The 15,914-nt window shown below is 41.2% G+C and overlaps 1 pseudogene; it reads right to left on the bottom strand.

Annotated features, from left to right (window-relative positions):
• Positions 1 to 2,130: 2,130 nt before the first annotated feature.
• LOC114107710 (E3 ubiquitin-protein ligase TRAIP-like) overlaps positions 2,131 to 15,914 on the bottom strand; it is a 41,129-nt pseudogene continuing 27,345 nt past the window's right edge.

The raw sequence follows: 15,914 nt of genomic DNA on the forward strand, positions 1-15,914 counted from the left end.
AACTCTAGGCTCAGTCACATAACTTTCTCTGGATAGTGGGAAAATAACAAATATAATGAAAGTAGAGACATGAAAAACACTTGAGCATTGGCCTTATTGCTGCCCTTAAGTCTTGCTGAACTTCATGTGAATAAGCTTGCTGGAGGATGAGAGACCACATGGAGCCGAGATGAGCCATTTATAACAGCCAGTGTCCGGCTGACCTAGCAACTCACAAATGTCTTGACATAGCCAAGACCAATTCTATCTGGTCCAGATAGGCAGAACCCCTCAACTGAGTCTAGCCCAAAATGCCATTGCTTGGGACAGTGACTAAATAAGTGGTCATTGTTTTAAGCCATTATATTTTGGGATGGTTTATTATATACTATTATATAAATAACATAATATTCTTTTATTATTTGATATTAAGTGGACCACACTTTATTTTTCACTTCCTAGAAGTGACATTTTAACTTAATCTAGCCAATTCTTATATTTCTGAATAAATGAGGAATAGGAACACAATGGAAAAGCAAAATCCACAGTTAATGCAAAATTCTACCATCTATTGAAAAGTTCTGGAGATGAATGGTAGTGATGGGTGCACAACAACGTGAATATACTTAATGTACATTAAAAATGCTAAAAATGAACAAATGATAAAGTATCTGCTATGTGCATTTTATCACAAACAATAAATGAAAATATTATATTATGATATGAGTTTCAATTTCATTGTGGCCTGAATCAAGTTTAAAAAAAAAAAGGACTCCTGTGGTTCTGAGCCCAACATTGCTCCTTTGTTATTGGTGCTAATGAGCAGTGAAAAGGAAAAAGGCGAGCAGCTGGTGGGAGTGGGAAAGAAGCAAGAAATCTGGATCATCAGTTTTAGTTAATGAGTCTACTAGCACCAGGGGTCTACTGGAGGTGAGCACTTTTCTCTCCTGTGGTTTTTGATCAGCTTGAATGATAATGAGTGAAGACACATTGTGGCTCCTCCATTATACAAATCTAAGACTTACTTCTTAAATACACTCCAAAGTAATATGTGGCAAACTCTAATGAATGAATCTTGTTTTTGAAAAATAATTTGCACTCTGTCTACTTCTAAAAAAGAGTTTGAGTCAGTGGAAAGGCTGCTACGATAGAGACGGGAAGCCACCAGTGCCCTGCTATACGGCCTTGGCCTGCCATGGAATCTCCTGAGGACAGCTCCTGTACATGCTAATGGCTTTCTGTATCTCTTCAGTTGTGGCAACCCAGAGACTCTAGGGCACAGTGTTCCCAGGAGGGACCCTCAATCAATATGGGACAAGAGATGTTTGACAGAGACTCAAGCTCCTTGACCTGAAGTGGGGCAGCTAGATATGGCTCTACACAGTCTCTTGGGAAAATTCCCAGTTGCCCTCAGTGGATAATATTTACATGAACCTGCTTTATGGTAGCTTTTCTCCCTTCTTTAGTCCCTTATAATGCTTCCTGGAATCACTTCACTAATAAGCCACTTATTCCCAATTTGTCACTTCAGAGTTTGCTTTCAGTGGGGTGAGGTGTGTGTCTCAAGTCATAACCAGAGTTACCACACCTAGTATTCAGTATTCTCTTAGCTTCCTAGCAAGTAGGGTTAAGAAAAACACCAACCTCACTTTTCAGTGGAGTTTAGCTAGTATAAACCATTAGTTATTCTTTTATTTTTGCCAGAAAAAAAATTATTTTTATTTTACATGGAAATCTTTCCCTGTCCTCCCCACTCCATCATTCCCCATTCCCTACCCCCCACCATGCTTGGACCAGGCCATGCCCGGATCAGGCCATGCAGTGAGGGAGGCAGGCAGAAACTCAGATTCAGGCTGAGAAAATCTCAAGCACTTTTATGCATACAGTCAACAAGTGATCTTGGTCTCCAAGACCAGAAAGAACCTGGCCACATCAGATTGTGGCCCTAAACAAGAGGCTGCAACCAAGAGCAGGCCCTTGCTGATGGAAACAGTAAGCTGGTAGTGTCAGCTCTACGTTGCAGAACAGGGCAAGGTGAACAAAGGAAGTGCACAATCTCTGTCACTCTACCATTCATCTGCTTTTCTGCCCTTGCCCTCAGGGCTCATCCTGGAAGAGGGACCATCCCTCCAAACACTGCTGACCAGTCTTCTAGTTGGAGGCATGTGTCTGGCCACTGCTCAGATTCACTGTTCTCATTGCCACAGGAATGGCAACTTGGCCTGGGAGGAAGGAAGGGTTTATAGTCCTCACCCTCACTCTCTTCTTAGCCTTCGTCTTGGGTTTAACAGGCAGTGGGTGAATCATGGCTGTGTTAGTAGGCTGTATGAATTTTGTCTGGCCTCCAAGGCCATCAAAACCTGTTCTTATCACATCTGTGCTGCGACAGGACTCTGCTTATGGCCCTCTTTGGCTGTTTCTGACCCAGAACAGCATTCCGGATAAAGACAGGGAAGGCACCAGCCAGGTCCTCATCTGGCTCTCTTGCACAGTGCTAGCCACCCAAAGAGAGCTGGGACTTCTGCTTGGGACCTCTGGGCATCTTCTTGAGAATGTCCTGAACAGGAGAGTGTGCCTTCTCAAGGCATAGCCTCTTGGAGTGGCCATGCTGGGAGTTGGAGGGCTGGGCTTGTGGGGTATCCACATTGAAGGAAGCATCGAGGTCAACATCATCACCGAATGATGGCCGGTGGAGCTTCAGGTTCAGCATCTCCACAGGAGCTGGGCTCTCTAAAACCAGGCAGTTGACAGTCTCACTGGCCACTGGTGGAAGGTTCAAGGTTTCCTACAACATCATTAAGCTTCTTTTTCAGGCTCGTGATTTCCTTGTCAGCATTCTGTAAGTCCTTTTGGGCCACTCTCAGCTCCCACTTGGCCTGATCCAATTCAGAGTAGACTGTCTGCAACTTGCTTTTGGAGGAGACCAAGTCCTTTCTCAGCTTGTCAGCCAACTCCCCCGAGGCAGTCCATGTCTTTTTTAGATTCTCATACTCTTTCTTGAGCGACACACAATACACAGCCAGTTGCTCCACCGCTGATTGTCCCATACCCATGTCTCGAATCATCTCCTCCACCTCAGGCCACTGACTCTGGAGTAGGATCTCAATCTGCTCCATGGTCTTCATCTTGCTCCTAAGTCTGCAGGCTTCCTCCCGTGCTTGTTCTGTCTCATCTTGTTGCTGCTCTAAGAACTTCATCTGCTTTTTGAGTATAGAGCATAGCATCTCAGCCTTGCCTAAGGCCTTTTGCAGAGATTCCACAGTGGTGTTGTGCTCTTCCAGAGTGTCTTGCAGAGTGTCGATAATAAGCTGGCTGTCCTGTTTCTCTCTTTCTTTCTGGGAAAGCCGGGCTCTGATATTGTCCAGTTCATTCTTTAAGAATTCTGCATCCAAGACACTCTCGTCCTCCTGGGCAAAGTCAAAGAAGACCTTATTGATAATGGTTCTTTTGCCAACCTGGATTCGGCATTGTGGGCAAGTCCGACTTGGTGCTGTCTCAAACCGCTGAATTAGGCCACTTCAGCCCAGGTCTGGAAGCTCCTGAGGAGCTCAGTCTATTGAGGTCCTTACCACCCATCTGGGCTTCAAGTATGGGTTGCCTGAAGGTCCAACACTCTATGGCCCCGAAGCAGTACCAGGCCGAGTGTGGGCCTGTACACCAACGTCACTCACCACTGAAGGTGGAAGATGTGTCCACAGTGGATGGCCGCCACGTCGCGGGAGTGGTCAAAGAAGTCCTCATTAGTTATTCTAATATTCTCCCTTTTCAGTGAATCACCTTGATATTACAGGGACAGCTTTGCTTCCTTTAGGTCACTGTCTGGGAAGCCCTTCTGCTAACTGGAATGAACCATCTTGGACCATCTTGGACCTCAGAGGATTTTCTCAGGGAATGAAAGATTTTATAAAAGTTCTGATGACAAGACTAGATTTCCCAATAAGGATGATGTGAGGCTTCATTATATGGCGGGATAAACAAAAATACTGTATTTACTTGAGTTGTCAGTAGAACCCAAATGTACCAGTTAGGTTGCTTTTGGTGATTTAAAAATGTATCCAAAATTTATTTGAAATTCTTTCCATCAAGAGGAGTTAATCCCCCTTGAGTTAAGGACCCACCTTTGTGACTACATGACAAATACAATGGGATGACAGTGACACTGTGTGACCTGCATGACTGGCTTAGAATAGACCTTATCGTTCTCTTGGAACATTCTATCTGGAAGCCTTTAGCTGCCATGGAAGTCTGACTTGATTTTCCTGAGGCAGATAGATAGGTAGGTAGGTAGGTAGATAGATAGATAGATAGATAGATAGATAGATAGATAGATAGAGTGAATGAATGAATTGAGGAGCCCTGCCCTACGTTCTGCCATCTTTGAGTTTTCTCAGCCCAGGTGCCAGGCATTTGAAAGAAAACACCTTTAGATGACCCAAGCCACAGCTACCATCTGACTGCAACCATATGAGAAACCCAAGCAAGTACCACCCAGCTTATCACCAGATTTATGAGCAAAATAAATGCTTGCCTGCCTGCCTTCTTACTCCTATCCTTCTTCCATCCTTCCTTTCTTCCTTCTTTCCCTCCTTCTTTCTTTCCTTCCTTTCTTTTCCTCCTTCTCCTTCTTCTTTATATCCCTCTTCCTCTCCCCCTTCTCCCCCTTTTCCTCCTCCTTGTAGTACTGAGGATCAAATCCTGATTTTGCACATCCTAGGCAAGCACTCTACCCCAGAGTTATACTCCAGCCCTAATGCTTGTTTTTCCTTTAAGTTATAATTATGGAATGACTTTTCATATAGCAACCAATTCATTTGATGGCAAGTGACTGAATATACAATTAAAATATATGGAGCTTAGTGTTCTCACAGACATCAAGTCTAGAAGTAGGTTTTTCTCAGGTTCACTAATTCAGCTGCTTAGCAACTTCAGGGTCCCAAGTCAGTTATCTTGTGAACATTTTGGCTTTCTCCTTGTGGGAGCAAGATGGCTGCTGCAATCCAAGCAACACATCATCACATAAGCTCCAATGGTGTCAGGAAGAGGGATTGCATGCTATGTGTCTCTCCTTTTCACGACCTTTCCAAAAATCTCTTTTGCAGCTGCCCCTTAGATCCTGTTGGTCAGGAGGGCTGGGAAAGTAAATATCTCTCATTATAATTTTCTAAAGTAGGAGCTTGGCTCTGCCAAATGGAAAAGAGAGTTGGGGATAATTGTTGAATAGACAACAAATAATGTTCTCTAAAAATGAGTTTGCAGATAATTGAAGTTACCTTGTCAAGTGGGAAAGTTTCATTGTAATCATTTATTATGAAAATATTCCTAAGATAGTTCCTGCTTTACATTTCCTTTTAGTCCTTTAACCACCTAGAATATGTTCTGACCTCTTTTGGGGTATATAATCTATTCAACTGTTTGGGAAATACCAAAATTCCTTGAGGTTTGCTTCACTGTTGACATTACCATCTATGGTAACCCCTTCATTTTCACCCTGAGCTGATTCTGGACTTCCTTCTCACTTTAACGTTCAGATGTAGTTGACTCACAGCATTTGGTACCACCAATATCCATACAAAATCATGCTTTGAATGCATGATTTTTAAATTAGTTGTCTAATGCTGCATAACAAATTACTCTCCAAATTAGCAGCTTAAAACAGGAAATATTTTTTTATATCACATAATTTCTGAGGGCCATGAAATTGAGAGTGGCTTAATTGGGTGGTTCTGAAACAGGGCCTCTCTTATATTGCAGTTAAGATATTGACAGCAGTTGCAGTTACCTTAAGGCTTAATGGGAACTCCATGATCTGCTTCCAACAGCTCACTCACATGGCTGTTGACTGGAGGCCTTAGTATCTTGTCTTTCCACAGGGCTTTCTGATCTTTCCACAGATCTTCAATATGGCAGCCAGCTTCCTGTAGATCAAATGATCCAAGAGAGGCAAATGCCAATGCCTTTCTGAACCTAACCTAGCAGAAGTGACCTACAATCACTTCTTCCATAGTCTATTGGCCACACAGACCAGCCATTACCTGGTGTGGGAGCAGACTACTCAAAGTCATGAATACCAGGAGGGGAGAATCTTTTGGGGCCATCTTGAAGGCTGGTTACCATTCTCTATAATGAGTTTTATAGTCTGCCAGGACCTTGTGCTGGTTTGAACTTTTGTTCTGATTTTAAAAAATATATATTTTATTTTACCCCCCTCCACACTTTCTTTTACTTTTAAACAAATTTGCTTCATCTCTCTCCATGTCATGTGCCCTTTAAATGTTCCTACTACTAGAAAATGCAGCTAGTACTTTGCCTATATCCTCTCAGATACTTACAAAGTTTTTTTTTTAATTTTTAAAATATTTTAATTTGTTCTAATTAGTTATATATGACAGTAGAATGCATTTGGACACATTGTACACAAATGGAGCTCAACTTCTCCTTCCTCTGACTGTACATGGTGCAGAGTCACATCAATAGTGTAATCATATATGGATATAGGGTAATAATGTTCATCTCATTCCACCGTCCTTCCAATCCCCATACCTCCTCTCCTCCCCTTACTCCCCTCTGCACAATACAAAGTTCCTCTCAGATACTTTTAAACTTTTCTGTTGTGGGTCTCCCCTGGATGTGAAATGTTCTGAAGCTTTGTCTCAGGTACATGTAACCCTGTGACATGTAACCCTCATCCCAGACTTCTCCTGCAAGATCAGGCTCATGCTATTCTTTTGCAGGCATTTTGTCTCCAGCCACACTCTTTCTTGGCTTGCTTTCCTTTCCTTCCTAACTTCTCCTTTATCCTCCCTTTCTTCCCTGAGAATACTTCCTTATCAAGGCATTAGTTTAGGAGTTCTAGTCTAAGGTTGGCTTCTGGAGAACCTGCCCTAGGACAGCTGTTGTTCTTAGAATATTGTCCTTGTTTAATAAGCTATTCATCTGTGTTTGAAAAATTACTCTGAAAAGGAACAAAAGAATATTTCCTTTTAAGATTTCTTAAGATTTTAAAATAAACTATGGAACATTTAAAATAGACATACCAACATATATCAAACTAATAATTGTGTCCAAATAATAGAAAAATTGTGCTGAGTATTTATTTATCTGCTGAACAACTTCTCACCATCTCCTCTGCTTAAACTCTGAGTATCCTGAGCATATAAAGAAGGTCAGAAGGCAAGACATCATGTGCTGATAACACATTAGTAGGGTCATTAACTTTTGAGGGCATGTGCCAAACCTATTCTGCAGTAAGGACCTACTAAGCACCCTGAAAACCTTTCTCCAGGAGCCCTCTTGACTGCTCCCACATCTCTGTAAATATGAAGAGGGAGATCAAATCACTACCTCCAAAAATAGGCTTGTATTTGGTTGGTGACAGAATCCTTGATCACATGATCCATGATAACCTGCATATTGTTATTATACGAGATTCTCATATGATGTGCAAGGTAAGACTTAAAAGAAGTCTTCTCTAGTTTTTGAACAGAGTATAAGTGAACTTGCTTGCCTTCTCAGATACCTGCAATTTCTATTCTAATATTCATAGATCACTTGTGAACTTCTTTTAATGAATAGAAAGTTCATAGACTCTCTGTTTAAAGAAACCTACTAATTGGATCATGCTGATTGGCTTATGGCAGTCTCCAGTCTGCGAAGACTTGAATGTTGAAACTTTGGTGCCTATTTGCAGTTTGTCTCGAGAGCCATATTTTCTTCCTATATTCTAAAGAACTTCCTTTTGGATAAATTTACAAACCCCAAACTAGGATGCATCCATCAGTATGCTGCAACACATATTCACCTGGAATAAACTTCTGTTTATGTTAGAGACAACCTATCTACATTATTCATTTCAGAAGCATAGACTTTTTAAAAAAATATTTTTAAATTGTTGACAGACCTTTATTTTATTCATTTATTTGTATGTGGTGCTGAGAATCAAACCCAGTGCTTCACATATGTGAGGCAACTGCTCTATCACTGAGCCACAACCCCAGCCCAGAAGCATACACATTTTAAAGAGCACAGTTGACATTCTTTATGCCCACTATAGCTGTTTTCTACAAAGGTTTCTGTGTGTCTAGAAGACTGGAAAGTTTTAATTCAGACGTAGTAGGAGACTCCCTTTCTCCTTCAGAATTGACTCTGCACTGTTGTCCTCTCTCCCTCCAACCAAATCAAATTTTGCATGGTGAGAACTCGAATGTAATCATCTTTGACAAACCTTGTTTCTTCTGTTTTGATGGTTTTAATGGTATCTGAAAATTTGCATTCCCATGCAGAGCATCCTTGTTTGTTTTACCTCCTTTCTTCCTAATATACGTAATATATTTACTTTCTTTCTCTCTTTTGTGTGTAAATCTTTTTTTAATTGTTCTGATATATTTTTTCTTAACTATAGACAAGTTTTCATTGTCAAAAGTTCAAATAATACAGAAATATAAACAGTAAAATGTGAGTTCTTATAACTAATTCCCCTTCTTTCCTCTTCCCCCTATAATCACTCTTAATGGTTTGGAGACCATTTAAGAACTTTTCTATGCCGTAATATACATTATAGATGTCCATATACAAATACAGGGCCTGACAGCTTAATTTAAATGTGGTTATTCTAAACAAACAGCACTGAAACTATTATTTTCTAAGCTCATAATTTCCGCCACCCTTCTACTTTAATATGTAGTATCTTTAGAACTCTAAACTGTATTTTTTAAATTTGTTCTAATTAGTTCTGAATGACATTTTCTTAGTGTCTTGTTTAAACCAAAGCTCTTTGAACTTAGCCAAATTTGGTGTTTTGTTTCCTTCAGGGATCTAAGCCCCCCAATACGGCTAAATCTAGTTTGTCCATAAAACAAATTCCAGATAGTCAATTAAAAAAAAAAAAAACAACTAGAGCTTGTGGAGCATGGGAAGAATAGATGAACTTTAGATAGGGCAAAGGGGAGGAAGGGGGAATGGGGGTAGGAAAGATGGTGGAACGAGATGGACATCATTACCCCAAATACGTGTATGAAAACACGAATGGTGTGACTCTACTTTGTGTTCAACCAGAGACATGAAAAAATGTGCTCTATTTGTGTAATATGAACTGAATTGCATTCTGCTGTCATATAAAACAAATTAGAATAAATAAAATAAAAATTTTTTAAAAAACTAGGGCTTTTTCTTTTCAATTTTCCATTTGTTTTCTATTGTCAAGCCAAACACAACAACCAGACCATGATAAGTTGGACTAAAGACCCTGCGTATTAATTTTTCCATCACTGTGAGCAAAATACCTCACAAGAGCAACTTAGAGGGAAAAAAGTTTATTTTGGCTCATGATTTCAGAGGTTCAGTCAATGGTTGGCCAACTCTATTGCTCTAGGCCAAAGGTGAGGCAAAACATTATGGTAGAAGGTGTGGCAGAGGAACACTGCTCCATTATGGCAGGAGGAAACAGAGAGAAAGAGGGAAGTATTCACAGGAAAGGGACCTTCCAGGGCTTACCATCAAGACCCACCTCCTCCAGCCATGCCCCGCATGCCTACAGTTACCACTCAGTCGATTGAAACTAGGATGGACTGATGAGGTCACAACTCTCATAATATAATCATTTCACCTCCAAACATTCTTGCATTAACACAGGAGCTTTTAGGGGACACCTCATATCCAAACAATAACAACCTGAAACATTCTTCCTGAAATTTTTTGAAATTTAAATATAATCCTGGCCATCTTTATGGGTGACTATTTTTGTGCACAAGGAGACTAGTGTAATGGATTTAAATAAACTGAAGGTAAACAAGTGTCCCCTGCTCTGCCTCCAAACTAAGACTCATGAAGTCCTGCTGTGTATCTGCCTCTGGATACCCACCCAAGGAAGCAAAGGGTTTAGGAAGGAAAGAGCACCTTGAAGAAATAGCGGCTCTCAACTGGAATAAATAGATGGAGGGAAAGGAGAAAATTCTATCACAGATGCTTATGAAAAAGGGGTAGAGAGAAAGAAGAGACAGAGCAGATTTAGAAAATGGGGAGAGGGCCAATCCGTTAGTTATCAGAGTTGTGTAGCAGATGGGGCTGGGGTCAGGAAAGGCTTTAGCTGTGATATACAAGTTTGCTTTCTAGGCAATGGAATCATATTGATGAGTTTGACTCAGGGAAATAATCATCGTTGCCATCATTCCAGGAGCCACCAGGTACTGAGTGTGTCCAATATTTCATTTTGTCCTCCTAATAAGTCTTTGGGACAGGTACTTTTCTTATCCCTACTATACAGATGAGGAAATGAAAATTCAGAGAGGTTAAAGAAGTTTTCCAAGATTGTATTGCTAGCGGATGGTGGAGAAAACCCTATTTACTCAGACATAATTTAGACTTGGGTGGATTCTTTGTTACTGGTATTATTAAAAACATAAACGCTGTTCTAGCATCATTTTAAGGAAGACCAAGAATCTGCAAGGGTCTTGTGAGATAAGATTAAAATGTGTATGCTGTTGACTTTTATTGTAACTATAAACCAGTAAACACCAACTTCAATGAATTTCATGTCTGGACAGATAAGATGAACAAAACAAACTGCTACAAGGAACAGATGAAGGTAGAGAGTAAGTCTGAAGACTTTTTAATCGGCCAGGGGCATCTCCATTTTGCTTTGGAAACAAGCCAAGCAATTTACATTACAGAGCGGAGTCCCATTGCATGTGACTCTGCCTACCAAATTATGGCTGGTTTCTGCATACTTTTTTTCATGTTAACAGGGAGCTTGGGAGTTGCCCTTCTACAAGGATCAGAGGCTGTGGGTTATATGTTTCGTGAGCTGCTATTCCTCTGGGATGTGATTACCCAGGATAAAACAATTCTTTCCCTGAGCTTTATTGTTCAAATAGGGAAGCTACTTACAAGTAGTAGATCTAGATCCAAAGGGGAACACTTTCATTCACAAGTCTTTATTTGACAAATACATCAGAAAAGCTATGTTTTAAAGCAGGAAAAAATTATAAACATTTGTAAGAGTTTGGTAAGCAACCCTGGGGCACCTGATTCTTCACTCTTACGGACAGTGGTACTTGATGCACTCCTGAAGAGCACAGCATTCCACCAAGCCTGCTTTCAGTGGCTTCTAACACCTTCTTGGTTCTCTCAACAACAAACAAGCAATTCTATTGGGGACCACATTGGCCAGATGCTATGAATGCTAAGATTCAGATGGCTCAGCTCTTCCTCCCTCTAGTTTTCAGTGATCAACTTTTATTATTTTTATTTTTAGTGCTGGGGATTGAACCCAGGGCTTCATAACTGCTAGGCAAGTACTCTACCATTGAGTTATACCACCACCCCCTCAGTGACTATTCTTGAGAGAGGAATATAGTTATTCCTCAATAGTAGCCCATACCCCTCAAGTCCCTTCTAAATAGAGTGGGTTATTGATGAGGTCCAGCTACAAAGTGGTTTTTCTGTCTATAGTCCCCTTTACTATTGAGACTGGGAGAAAGCATGGATGCTTCATACATTACCTTAAAGATGTTTAATCAAATATAATTTGAAATATAATTTTAACCTTTGTTAAAATATGATGTATATAAAGAAGAGTACAAAGATACTGAATTTCCTGAAATGAAATACAACACTGTAACCAGCAACTCGTAACCAAGGGCAAGAGCCCTATCAGCCCCAGGAACTTCCTCATGTGTCTTCTTCCTGTCCACCAAGCATAACCACAATCTCAGCTTTTTCCACCAGAACTTTACCTACCTCTGAATTTTCATAAATGGTAATTCTTTCTGTATGCACATTTTTACCTTTGTTTCTTTTGTTCAACAACAGGTTCATGAGAATCATATATGTAGATGTAGTTCATTCATTCTGATGGCTGTGTAGTATCCCAATGTAAACCAATTTCCAATCATTTATCCATTCTACTATCGGTGGGCATTTGGATGGATTTTGTTTTAGGCACTTCCATGAAGGATGCTGCTATGGACATTCTAGTTCATGTCTTTTGTCAAACACATACTTGCATCTCTCTTGGATAACTGCCTTGAAGCCAAATTGCTGGGCTTGTATGTATCTGGCTTTAGGAGAGATTGCTAGTTTTCCAAAGTGATTTTAAAAGTCAATACTGACTTTGGGTTCTGGTTGCTTGAGATCTTCATCCACACCTGGTATTTTTTTTAAATTTTATTTATTTATTTATTTTTGGTTCTGCAGCAGTATTTGCTCTCAAAGAACAAGGCAAGAGTAAGTCTGGAGTAAGAGTAATCAGATTTGGTTCATGTCCAGGAGAAGAAATCTACAATCCATATACCACTGTGGTGCCTGCAGCCCCAGCAAATGATGTTGGTAGTGTCACAGTAATTATTTATAAGCTCCAGCCACCCATGCCTCCTTGAACAACACAGATGTTCTGGGAAATCCTTCAAGAGGCAAATGTGTGCAGAGAATGAAGAGATTAGCCAATGACCGTGCTTCTGCAAGAGTGATCCCACCTCTTCCCCTCCCCATCCTTCCCTTCTGCAAGGCCACCATAGAAGGCTCACAATGAGGCCGACTTCCACGTCTGTTTCCTAATAACACAGCATCTCCACTGCCTGCCCGGCAGCCAGAGCCTGCTCTCCTGGCGTGCACAGCGCCTTGGCTGGCTTGCCAAGACAGAGCACCGTGAAGCTTCCACATAATCATTTCCAAACATTAAAATGGCCCCATTGTCATTACAGCAGGGAGATTGAATTCGCCTCATCAAAGCGGAGTGTGACAGGTGACTCAATAGGACAGTGCCAAGCGCGGAGGCAAGAAGATTAGCAGGGCACTGATATCATTATTTCCGCCTATCACAGATTCGGCAGGGAGGCAATTGTAATTTCTGGGCTTATTAGTCTACATTCGGAGGGAAAAACCGAGTGATAAAACTCACGGTGACAGCTAGGCATTTGTGCAGCAAGTGCTGTCACAGTGACACTTAGAAAATGCCAATGTGGCTACGTCCTCATAATCCTCACTAATAGAGGTTAAAGCCGGGCACAAAGACACCCTTATCAGTGATCAGACCACTAATAACATTTGCATTTTTAAGTTAAATATAGTGAGTAAAGGAGTAAGTAGTTCTTTGCAGTTGGGACAATTAATTTCACACTGGAATTAGAAAGCAAAGCCAAAAATTTCCAGCGGCTCCTATCTCTTTGATCGCTTGCAAGAATCCTCCAAGGAAAGAGATGAGTGAACGGTATAAAGAACAATGTTACCGCAGTATCTATTGCCTGTGAAACTGTCGATAGGAGAACATCACTAAACTCCTGAAATTAGATTTCTGCCCCCCTCCAGCCAACAGACAATGCGGCTCAAGGACTTAAAACTAACAAATGCAGCGGAAAATATCTTTGCATGCTTAACGTATTCCTGTCCTAATGCTCCCTATTTTGTCAGCCAGAGGTATATTAAATCACATAATGCCAAATCCAAAGAGCTGGGGAGGGTAAGGCACTGTAACTGTTGGAGACACAGATGGAGTGTCACCTACTCTGAGGGCCTCTTCCCAGAAAAGCCTTCCTAGCCCACCTGACTTGCAGGAAACTCCCTTAATGAGTATGTTTTCAGGGCATTGCTCAGGACAACAACAAAAAATTCAGAGTTTTTTTTTTTTAAATGGAAATAATACCAGAATGATATTTTCATAGGTAAACCTTGAAAATGATCACCTAGCTTGGGAAAAATATATGTAAATTCCAATTTTACTTTGTTGGAAACATTACAGGTGGCAAGCTGTTACTTTCTCACATTTAAATAAGAGACCAATTAAGAAGACTATGTAATTCAATTCTTGAGTGAGTGCCACTGAATTCAATTTGTTTCAGGTCAATGAATAGAATGCAAAGTTATTAACGAAAAGGTCAGGGGCTGTGTATAAAGCGTACACACAGGATACAACAGGGGTAATTAGTACACATTTTGAATGTGCTGTTGCGCTGGCATATGTCGGAGAAAATCTTAACAGGATTAGATGTTAATAAATTTTTAAATCTGTCTTTTCTCCTCCCCTCCGTTATAAAAAGAGCCTTAAATTGGCCATTCTCTCTCTCTCTCTCTCTCTCTCTCTCTCTCTCTCTCTCATCAGTACTGGTGGTTAAATAACAGTATTTGGTTCAGAAAGCCACACCTATCAATGAACAACCTGGATGATCCCCAAGGCTCAGGGTTGGGTCTCAGAGTCTTTGATTACACATTGTAGAGAAGCAGGGAACATTGTTAGGGTGAAGTAGGTGCCACTCACAAGGGCCACCATTCTGAATTTAAGAATTCAATAGCCCAAGTTTACCAAAGGAGACCAACAGGGGATGACAGGGTGGGTATGGCCTGGTTCCCATCTCTATTTTGTGTAGGAAGAAGAGGCAATGTGGACAAGGAAGATTTTCTTTTCCAAACTTTCTGGACTTTGTTTAAAGGTCTCTGGACACAGGTCTGTGTCCTGATGGGGCACCAAGCCTTCCCTGCAAGCACAATGCACAGCAGCACCCCTGTGACGTAGAAGGATGTGCACACCAATTGTGCCTCACTGTGCTTTCCCAAAGGTACAAATCATCTTCTCTGGGAACAGGGGAGTCCCCAGATGCTACTGAGTTCCTTTTGATTTTCCAGGGCCTCATTATGGCAGTCTAACTGCACCTCACCAAAAGGGACTGATAGTGGTTTGATGAATAAATCCTCCAGAGGGCTCAGGTGGGCTCAATACACCCTATCGACTGCTGCTCCTGTCTATTTTACTTTACCCCTTCCCACAAGTACTTTCTGTTATCACTTCCATATAAACTATCTGGGCTCTCCTAGTCTCAAGGTCTACTTCTGAGGGAAGTCAAACTAAGAGATAAGGAGGGAGTCCAGCAAAAGAGAGAGAGAGAGATGGCTGACCCTCAGCCTGGTCTGGTAGTCACCAGCCCTTTGCTATGTCCAGAGTACATCAGATTCTGAATTCGGAGTGACACAATCAGATGCTAGGCGGCAACAAGCTTTATTGCTAGTACACCTGAATTGGTTTATTTCTTTCCCAGCCTAACTGCCTCAATCCCCTGCTGGTGTTTCCCAAGATCACCTGCCAAGCAAACTGCTTTCACTTTGTTGTGGACCAAATGTTTTTGTTCCTCCAAATAATAATAGTAATAATAATAATAAATAATTCTTCTTCTTCTTCTTCTTCTTCTTCTTCTTCTTCTTCTTCTTCTTCTTCTTCTTCCTCCTCCTCCTCCTCCTCCTCTTCCTCTTCCTCTTCTTCTACCAGGGGTTGAACCCAGGGGCACTTAACCACTGAGCCACATCCCCAGCCCTTTTTTGTATTTTATTTAGATTCAGGGTCTCACTAAATTGCTGAGGGTCTCACTAAGTTGCTAAAGCTGGCTTTGAACTTGAAATCCTACTGCCTCTGCCTTCCAAGCTGATGGGATTACAGGCATGTGCCATCTCCCTGACCCTCCAGATTCTTATATTGAAACCTAATCCCCAAGTGCAATGGAATTAAGAGGTGGAGCCTTTGATTAGTGATAGGTCGAGAGGGCTGTGCCTTCATGAGTAGGATTGTACCCTTATAAAAGAGGCCCTGGAGAGAGCTCCCCTGTCCTCTGTGCTATGTGAAGACACAGCCAGAAGCTAGATGTCCAAGGGTCCAGGTAATGCATCCTCACCGGAACCTGAGTCTACCTGAACCTTAATTGTGGAGTTCCCAGTCTCCAGAATTGAGAAATAAATTCCTGTTGTCATCTAATCTATTATAGTCTGTTACAGCAGCCTGAGTTGACTAAAACACATTTGAGTTTGGGTCTCAAAATTTGTTTCTGGGAGAATCCTTCTAAGGCAGTGTTTCAAGGTACACGGTCTGTAGTGTGACCTCAAGAAATGGAAAATTCCATATGCTTCTTGTTGTAGTCAGTTTTATGTTGCTGTGACCAAAATATCTGACAAGAACAATTTAG

This window comes from Marmota flaviventris, chromosome 2 (genome assembly GCF_047511675.1).
Source record: "Marmota flaviventris isolate mMarFla1 chromosome 2, mMarFla1.hap1, whole genome shotgun sequence".
NCBI lineage: Eukaryota > Metazoa > Chordata > Mammalia > Rodentia > Sciuridae > Marmota > Marmota flaviventris.